This window comes from Chiloscyllium plagiosum, unplaced genomic scaffold (assembly GCF_037043375.1).
Source record: "Chiloscyllium plagiosum isolate Xiang-an unplaced genomic scaffold, Cpla_swu_hap1 HiC_scaffold_33, whole genome shotgun sequence".
In the NCBI taxonomy this organism is placed as follows: domain Eukaryota; kingdom Metazoa; phylum Chordata; class Chondrichthyes; order Orectolobiformes; family Hemiscylliidae; genus Chiloscyllium; species Chiloscyllium plagiosum.
In genome coordinates, this window is record NW_028270171.1 from 15,099,295 (window position 1) to 15,109,996 (window position 10,702).

Sequence of the window (10,702 nt, forward strand, 5' to 3'; positions counted from 1 at the left end):
TGTGTGTATGTGTTTGTGTCTACGTGTGTGTGTGCTGTATGTGTGTGTATGTGTGTGTGTGTTTGTGTCTACATGTGTGTGTGTGTGTGTGTTTTGCACACTCAAAGGGCTCAATGGCTTCTTTCCACACTGTGGGAATTCTACGAATCAAGATTGATGTGAATAAAGCTGGAAAACTGGAGGATTCTCACATCAGCCATCATTGAATGGCAGAGCAGACTTGATAGCCTGAATGGCCTACTTCTGCTCCTATGTCTTTTGGGCCTTATTTTTGATAAGTGCATTAGAAATGCAGAATGAAGAGGATCAAAAACCTTTCTGGGATGAAGGGAGAAGACAAGTGGAGTGTTTCCTCTGGTGAAGGTGTTCAGTCTATTTACACTATTGGCCATTTGCGAGTGTTTAGAGTCATAGAGGTGTACAGCACAGAAACAGACCCTTCGGTCCAACTCGTCCATGCCGACCAGATATCCCAACCCAATCTAGTCCCACCTGCCAGCACCCGGCCCATATCCCTCCAAACCCTTCCTATTCCTATACCCATCCAGATGCCTTTTAAATGTTGCAATTGTACCAGCCTCCATCACTTCATCTGGCAGCTCATTCCATAGCGCGCCACCTTCTGTGTGAAAAAGTTGTCCCTTAGGTCTCTTTTATATCTTTCCCCTCGCATCCTAAACCTACGCCCTCTAGTTCTGGACTCCCCCACCCCAGAGAAAAGACTTTGTCTAATTATTCTGTCTTACTGTAAGCCATTGACTTCACCCCAGGTTTATTCCAGTCTGCAGTAAAGAGACAGATCTCACATTCCCAGATCGGACATGCTTCTCTCCGGCACAGATGAAAAACCTATGTGGTGATGTAGGGCTAGCAGCTCATTGTCACTGTGCCAATCTGGGGCAAGATGGAAGTCACGTGAGCAATGAGATTGGCAGCCAGCCCCCATTTCAAGATAATGAATTAACCATCTATTCCCCTCAACTACAATCCGCTCCTTTTGCGATTTCCCATTGTCCACTACATACGTCTGGGGTTGGTTAGGAAAAGACTTTGGAGCTAGTTACACAGGGTAAAGCGAGGAAGCACAGGACATCTGTCATAACTCTTCTATCATGTGGCTTATGTTCAAATCAAAGAGATTGGATTCAATCCATGCAGTCACAAGACCAAGAACCACCTTCATCTTTGAACTCCTTTAGAGCCCTATTCATTGGGCATTAATTCTAAATAAAACTATACAATATAATCTGAGATATCCTGGGCTACAGCCTTATGCTATTGAGACCACATATGCTTCCCTCTTCACTATAATCCAATTCCACCACACTGTGCTATTTATGACCAGCGAGTGGAGCAGTTCCATGACATCCTCGCACATTGCTCCAGGATCCCAAAGCCTTCACATAACAACTGGGGGTCATGGTTGAATGTAGCAGCAGACCAAGCCAGGGATAGTGGCAGTGCGTGCGTATCTTTTAGTGTAGCTTTCTACTGTCCCTTAGGTCTCTTTTATATCTTTCCCCTCTCACCCTAAACCTACGCTCTCTAGTTCTGGACTCCCCCACCCCAGAGTAAAGACTTAATTCTGTCTTGCTGTAAGCCATTGAATGCGGAATACAGGGTTAACGGTAGGGTTCTTAGTGAGGTGGAGGAACAGAGGGATCTACTGTCCCTTAGATCTCTTTTACTGAATAATATTCACTGAATAATAAAGACCATATCGGAGGCAAAGGGCCTTCTGATTTGTAATTGGAAAGTTAGGCATTGCTATGCCAGTTGGCATATCTGCCTCCAGTACCAATCACAGAGACTCTTGGTGCTCTCTAGTTTCATAGAACCTACGGGTTCTGTAATCCAGTAGCAATTGCTCATCCAGAATTGCCCAGAGGGCACTTAAGTGCCAAGCACAATGCTGCGGGTCTCAAGTCACATGTAGACGAGACAAGGAAGGCAGAATTCCTTCCCGAAAGGTCATTAGTGAAGGAAATGATTTTTTTAATGACAATTACCTGTGATTTCATGGTCATCATTAGACTCATACTCCCAGATTTTTAATGAATCCAAGTTCCACCATTTACCATAACCAGATTTGAATCTGGATCATAGTTTTGTGGCAGTGGTTGTTATGGGTGAGGTGATGGCTTTGTGATATTATCGCTTCAATGTTAATCCAGAGACCCAGGGTATATTCTGGAGACCTGAGTTTTAATCCTGCCATTGGTGGATGGTGAAATTTGAATCATAGAATCCCTACAGCATGGACACTGGCCATTCAGCCTATCGAGTCACACCAATCCTCCGGCCAGACTACCTCATCCCAGTAATCCTGTGTTTTCTATGGCTAACCCACCTCACCTGCACATCCCTGGACGCAATGGCCAATTTCCTATGGCCGATCCACCTAACCTGCAAATCCTTGGACATTACGAGCAATCCAGCATGGCTAATCCACCCTAACCTGCACATCTTTGAACTGAGTGAGGAAACTCACGCAGACACAGGGAAGCATGTGAAAACAAACAGTCACCCGAGGGTGGAATCGAACCGGGGTCTCTGAAGCTGTCAGGCAGCAGAGCTAACCACTGAGCCATCGTGCCACCCTTCAAGTTGAATTTGAATTCAATCTTTTTTAAAAGTCTGGAATTAGAAGTCTGATTGTGACCATGAAACAATTGTCAGGGAAAAAAAAAACCAATCTGGTTCACTAATTTAGGGAAAGCAATCTGCCATCCTTACCAGGTCTGACCATCATCTGACTCCAGACCCAGAGCAATATGGCTGACTCTGAGATGGCCTGTGCAAGGGTTTCAGTTCAAGAGGTTGGGCAACAAATTTCATCCTTGCCAGTGATGCCCTTGAAAGCATCTATTTTTTAAGAAGATGTGATTCATGTTCCACTACGAATGCAGCTGCAATTCAACATTATTCTTTATCGGAATTCAGGATCAAAAGCTTGTGGGACAAGTTTGTCTCCAATACCTATTGTGGTAAAGATTGCGTTGAAAGAGTGAGGCATGGATACCATGATATTGAAGAATTCAACAGATTTTAATACAGCTGTCTATTATACATGAACAATCTCAGACATCTCAGTGCCTCGGCGAATGTTAAACCGTTGAGGTTATAACAGACAAGCATGTTTCCAGTGGAGTGCCATGCTTCAAGTGGTCCCAGGTGAGAGGGAGTCTGAGACCCTTCTATCCTTAGGTCACATGCTATTATACAATAATGATGTTACGTGTATGTCTCTTAAAGGTTCATCATGAGGCATAAACAAAACACTATAGCATCAAATATCAGGTTTGAGAAATGCCAGCCCTGTTAGTATCTTGGGGATTGGAAAAGTGGGAAAAGGAAGACCTTGTGGTCAGGAGGTAATCTTTCTTTGCACCTATAATTAGCCTCACATCCACCACACAGCCATTAAATTGCCATCTGATGCTTCATTGGATGCGTAGTAGTTAGGTCCAGGACCAAGAGTAGTCGCTGTTTTGATTCTGCCTCCCTCACCCTGTAGTGTAAAAGGTTAATAATAAAATACAGATGTAGTAAGCTCAGTCAGTAGTGATGTGGAGACCATGTGATGGAGACAGCTGAAAAGAGACACAACTGTGTAGACTCTTGCGTTATGTATAAAAAGGTTGTTGATGAAACTGTTACCATAAAAAGACTTCAGACTCTGTGACCTCTCCTGAGCAATGCAGAGCACCTTACCTCATTGAAGACTGCTTCCCAATAACAGGGACTCATGTACAGAGTCTACAACCAGTGCAACATTGTACTGTGGATGATTTAGAATCCCTACGGAATCCAAATTAGCATCCTTACATTGTTGAAACAGGCCCTTTAGCCCAACAAGTCCACACCAATCCTCTGAAGAGGAACCTACCCAAACCCTATATTTATCCCTGACTAATAACCTACACTATAGGCAATTTAGCATGGCCAATTCATCTGCCCTGCACATCTTTGGATTGTGGGAGGAAACCCACGCAGACAGGGGGAGAATGTGTAAACTCCACACGGACAGTTCCCCGAGGCTGGGATCAAACCCCAGGTCCCTGGTGCTGCGAGGCAGCAGTGCTAGCCACTGAGCCACTGTGCCACCCTAAAGATGGCCCTTTAGGCTTAATGTGACACCTGAAGTTTAACCCCTTATCAAAAAGGAACACATTCAACATTTTAACAGTCCCTCTTCAACATTGAACAGAAGCCCAGTCATTAATCATTTAATGAGCAGGGCTCATTTTCCCACTCATTTGTTGCAGCCACCACACCCAGGTGCATTGTGGGACGTCAGACACGGCTAGATGTCAACACAAAAACAACAGCAATGATTGGTTTTCCATCAACTGACCTGCTTGTGTGATGAGACATTTGCACTGTGCCTCCTGGCTCTGTTTACCCTGTTTTACACAGACTGCCTCATGATGAATCAGACCTTACAAACAGATTTCCTTGTTCAGCTAGCCTGGCAAAGCTTTGTTCAAAAAGGCCAAAAGAAAAAAAACAAAGAGAGAAAGAAACCAATGCTGAATGCCCTTCAGGGGAGACAAAGGGAAAACTCCTTTGAGCAATGTGCAGCCAGGAATTGGAACACAGCTCTTGATAAGAGTGTTACGTGTCACATGAACACAGATGTTGTCGACAGAAAAAGAATCTAATGTCACCACAATGAAAACAACGACTTAGAATATTAGGCAAATCTATTGGAGACGTATGAAATTTGCTTATTTGGCCACTGTAATTATGGGGCTTGAATTTGGTGGAACAGGATTTGAGGCAGGTCACGTCAGAAATTGGACTTTCCAAATCCTTGTTCTTATTGATCAGAACAAGTGGAGATAAATACTGGAAGGAAGAATATTGCAGGTATTCAAGTGAAATAGCCAGTGAGGACTCAGTGACCCAATTGAACTGCCCCCTTGTGCATTGCACTGTTTTGTGATTCTATAATCAGAAAATAAATGGATACTTAATCCCAGTCTGAGGATAAGGGGTGGGTCATTTAGGACTGAGATGAGGAGAAATATCTTCACCGACAGAGTGCGGAGTCTGTGCAATTAGATTAGATTACTTACAGTGTGGAAACAGGCCCTTCGGCCCAACAAGTCCACACCAACCCGCCAAAGCGTATACCACCCAGACCCATACTCCTACATTTACCCCTTCACCTAACACTACGGGCAATTCAGCATGGCCAATTCACCTAACCTGCACATTTTTAGATTGTGGGAGGAAACCGGAGCACCCGAAGGAAACCCACGCAGACACGGGGAGAATGTGCAAACTCCACACAGAGAGTCGCCTAAGGCGGGAATTGAACCCGGGTCTCTAGTGCTGTGAGGCAGCAGAGCTAACCACTGTGCCACCGTGCCGCCCAATTCTCTGCCACAGAAAGCAGTTGAGGCCAAAACATAGAATGTTTTCAAGAAGGTGTTAGGTACAGTTTTTAGGGATAAAGGGATCAAAGGGGAAGGGGAGAAAGCGGGAACAGGGGATTGAGTTGGATGATCAGCCATGATCATATTAAATGGCGGAGCAGGCTCGAAGGGCTGAATGGCCTACTCCTGTTCTTATTTTCTGTGTTTCCAGGTTTCTGTCAGTAAGGTTTGCTTCTGGTCTTCGCTGTCTTTCCTCAGATCCTTGAGTATAGGGATTGGGACGTCATGTTGAGGTTGTACAGGACATTGGTGAGCGGTCTTTTGGAATAATGTGTCCAGTTCTGGTCACCCTGTTACAGGAAGGATGTAATTAAGCTGGAGAGCGTTCAGGAGAAGTTTACCTGGATGTTTCTGGCAATGAAGGGTTTGAGTTATAAGAAGAGGTTGGATAGGCTGGGACCTTTTCCCCTGGACCATAGGAGGTGGAGGGGTGACCTTATAAAATCATGAGGGACATAGATAAGGTGAGGGGCAGGTGTCTTTTCCCTAGGGTGGGGGATTTCAAGTGTAGAGGGCACATTTTTATGGTGAGAGGAGAAAAATGTTAAAAAAGACAAGAGAGTGGTTCATGTGTGGAATGAACGACCAGAGGAAGTGGTGAATGTGGCTTCAATTACAACATTTAAAAGATGTTTAGATAAGTACATGAATAGGAAAGGTTTGGATGGATATGGGTCAAGCGCAGGCAGGTGGGACTAGTTTAGTTTGGGATTATGGTCGGCATGGACTGGCTGGACTGAAGGGTTTGTTTCTGTGCTGGATGACTCTATAATTTTGTGTAGCCTCCTCCGGCTCCCCTCCACTATCTTGAGAAATCCACTCCCAATCAAGTTTCAGTTCGGTGAGTTGGTGGTGTAATGGTAATGGTACTGGACTTGTAATCCAGAGTCCTAAGACCCCAGGGACAAGGATTCATAATCCCACTACACCTGCTGGTGGGAATTAACTTCAATTAGTTAATATATCCAGAATACAAGATTTGACTCAATCCAGGTGACCATGACAACTGAGATCGATTGTTGTAAAAACACATCTAGTTTACTACATGCCCTGTTATGAATGGAAATCTACCCTCTAAGCAAGTCTAGATTCACAGCAGCCAGGCTGACTCTGAAATGCCTAAGTAAGCAACTCAGTTCAGGAACGGGTGACAAACATTCTCCTATTGTCAGCTTCTTGGCTCGGCATCACTTTGCAGAGTGAGTGTGAGAAAGAAGAGGGAGACAGTCCTTATTACCCAAGCTGAGCACTCTTAACGATGAGAAACTGGGTTACAGGAAAGTTGAATCAGTCAAATGGCAGGGGATGACATGTCACGTTAACCCAGATGTTGCGAACAGTAAGACAACTGAGTGTTACCAGAACAAAAAGAACTGCTTAGAATATTAGGTAAATCTAATATCAATGCCAGCTTTCTGCAGAGGTGGGGAATGTGGTTCTCGTCTTTACCTCGACCTCGGAAAATTGTTGAGCTGTGACCTGAACAAAGATAGACTTATTTTATAAACAATTTCTCTTATCAATATAGACACTGGAGTATGATAACTTCAATACTTTTCATGTACTTTTTTTCTAAAAATACAAGTCACAATAAATTACTATTCTATTCCACTCAAACTGAGAGCCAACCCCATTGCTGTGGATCTGGAGTCACGTGTAGGCCAGGCCAGGTAAGGAACATCATAGATTTGAGCACCATAATTCTGAGGCTTGAATTTGTTGGAACAACGTAAGTGGCAGATCACATTAATGTTTGAACATTCCAAGTCCCTGAGTATTTATTGCATAATTTGTTGCAGTTTGCCCACATCTGTGCTCCCCAAAACCTTTCCAGTTTTGACTCTATTTTAAAGATCTCAGTTTGCAGGGGCTAGGGATTGGGAGGGGAGAGGGGTGATGAGACTTGTTGAGTTTGGGGTAGCAAGCATCTTAAAGGGCTCTGTCACCTCACTCCTGATTAAAAGACAGTGTGTCTTCCAAAAGGACAGTTAGATAAAGGTAAAGTTGCCATAGTTCTAGGGCTACTCTGTCATTTGAGACAGACAACTGGTGGTGGCTTAACCTGAGGGTCACCATGCCTCAGGTGAGGGGAGAGGTTGAGAAGGAGACCCCTTCATGGTAACCTCAGATATTACAGGAATTGAACCTACACACTTGGCATCACTCTGTATGGCAAACCAACCGTGCAGCCAATTGAGATAACCAGCTTTCAAAGCACGGACTAACTTCCCAGGCAAAGTCTTGTTTGGGAACTGCAGCAATTGAGCCTTCATCCATTAGCCTGCACCAATCAATTAAACAAATTAAGACTTAGGAAGGTCTTGAAGCTTTCAGAAATCCATAGTGGCAACCTTTGCTGCCCCAGAGCTCAGGACTCGAAGACCTTTGGACCCCACTGGTGGTCATGAGTTTGAGAATCCCTGACCTACTGTCTGACAGGACCTCATGAATGACAACCAACATCAAGTGCCCAGTGTCACTCATAGTTGTAAACACCCATCAAGTTATACTTATACCCCTTTAGGAAAGGAAATCTGCCATCCTTACCTGACCTGGCCTACATGTGACTCCATATCCACTGCAATGGGGTTGACTCTCAACTGACTGGAATAGAATAGTAATTTCTTGTTATTTGTTTTGCAAAAAAATGGTGAAAAGTGTAGTCGCCAGTATCTATATGAGAAACAGAAATCATGTGTATAAAATAATTAAGACAAAGTCCATCTTTGTCCAAAGTCGAGGAAAAGATAGGAATGACATTCCCCATTGTGGCAGAAAGCCACCATTGAAGCCACTGAATCTTGGACTGTTGGAATCCCGGACCGATCTACGAACCAGCCGTTGTGCACCCGGACAGTATACTTTCAATGGTGCATCTGTAGCAGTTGGGGTGGCATGGTGGCTCAGTGGTTAGTAGTGCTGCCTCACAGCATCAGGGACACAGGTTCGATTCCAACCTCGGGTGAATGTCTGTGTGGAGTTTACACATTCTCCCCGTGGCTTAGATTCACAAACGTTGCTGTTAGGAAGGGAACGTCAGGATGTCGACCCAGTGACAGTAAAGAATGATGATATAGGCAAGATAGCATATTGATCAAAGAGGAAGTCTGTATGGTTCTGGTGCTCTTGCCCTTTTAGGTGGGAGAGGTCACAGGTTTGGAATGCGCTGTGCAAGGAGTCTTGGTGAGTTGCTGTAGTGCATCTTGTAGATGGAACACACCACGCCTTGTAATAGAGAAGGAAACAGACCCTTCACCCAACCAGTCCATGCCAACCATAATGGCGTTATGGTGGCTCAGTGGTTAATACTGCTACTTCACAGCACTAAGGACCCAGGTTTGATTCCCACGCTCAGGTGACTGTCATTGTTGAGTTTGCACATTCTGCGTGGGTTTCCTCCCACAATCCAAAGATGAGCAGGCTAGGTGAATTGGCCATGTGAAATTGTCCATAGTGTAGGCTATTACTCAGGGGTAAATATGGGATGGGGGAATGGATCTGGGTGGGTTACTCTTTGGAGGGTCGGTGTGGACTTGTTGGGCTGAAGGGCCTGTTTCCACACTGTAGGGAATCTAATTCTAAAAAAAAGTTGGTGAGTTTCCTTATGAATTCAGGTGGAGGAAGAAGAGGTTGTTGTGTCTTCTTGACCATCATAGCTATAGGGAAGTGCAGGACAGATTGTCGGTTGTCATCACCCCAAGGAACGTGACGCTCTCAACCTCTGCTCCATTGATGTAGTTGGGGGCAGGTCATTCTCCATTCTTCTTGACATTAAACATAAATAAATGAAAAGGGAAAGGAGGATGCAGAAGGCCTGGTGATCAGAAGCCCTAATACTTCCTAACTACTCAGCTGCTGCCATCTTGAATATCTCAACTGCCCTCTGAAATGGCCCTAACAAAACACTCAGTTCAAGGGCAGTTAGGGATGGGCCATAAATGCAGCGCTTCTCAGCAAAAAGCAAAAATACAATTCACATTCTTGCATTTACACCAGGGGTGCAGAGGAAGTTCACTAGATTGATTCCGGGGTTGTGAGGGTTGGCTTATGAGGAGAGACTGAGCAATCTGGGACTGGACTCATTGGAATTTAAAAGAATGAGGGGGAATCCTATAGAAATATAAAAAATAATGAAGGGAATAGATAGGATAGAAGCAGGGTGGTTGTTTCCACTGGTGTGTGAAACTAGAACGAGGGGGCATAGCCTCAAATAACGGGGCGCAGATTTAGGACTTAGTTCATGAGGAACCTCTTCACCAAAGGGTTGTGAGTCTGTGGAATTCCCTGCCCCGTGAAGCAGTTAAGGCTGCCTCGTTGAATGTTTTTAAGGCAAAGATAGATTTTTGAAAAGTAAAGGAATTAAGGGCTATGGTGAGCAGGCGGGTAAGTGGAGTTGAGTCCATGAAAAGACCAGCCATGATCTTACTGAGTGGGGACCAGGCTCAATGGGCTGGATGGCCTACTCCTGCTCCTAGATCTTACATTCTTATTTTCTAATATTAAAATTCTCCAAGGGGTACTTCACGTGGTCAAGTGAAATTTGTTAATAACCCACAGAGACCAATCACCAAGAGTGTGGTCAAAGAGGGACACTTGATGGAATGTTTTAGAGTAGGACAGAGGGAGCTAGAGAGTCAGAGAGGTGTAAAGAAGGAATTTCAGAGCTTACAACCCCAGGCAGCTAAAGGCACAGCTGCTAATGATGAAGAGATTGTAGACTATAAGACATGGAGCAGAAATTAGGCCATTCAGCCCATCGAGTCTACTCCACCATTCAATCATGGCTGATAAATTTCTCAACCCCATTCTCCCGCTTTCTCCCTGTAACCCTCGATCCCATTGACAATCAAGAACCTATCTATCTCTGTCTTAAATATACTCAATGACCTGGCCTCCACAGCCTTCTGTGGCAATGAATTCCACAGATTCACCACTCTCTGGCTGAAGAAGTTTCTCCTTATCTTAAAGGCCTTCCCTTTACTCTAAGGCTCTGCCCTCGGGTCCTAGTCTCTCCCACCAATGGAAATATCTTCCCAATATCTACCCTTCCAGGCCATTCAGTATTCTGTAAGTTTCAATTAGATTCCTGCCCCTCCCCACCCCCCACCCCAACTCCCCCATCTTTCTAAATTGTAGTTGGAGCACTGGATCTGGGAGAATTGTGTGGCTGGTTGCAGAGTTAGGGAAGAGTTGAGGTCACGGAGAGATTTAAAACTGAGTAGCAGAATTCTTAAACAAAAGATGCTGCCAGGTCAGGA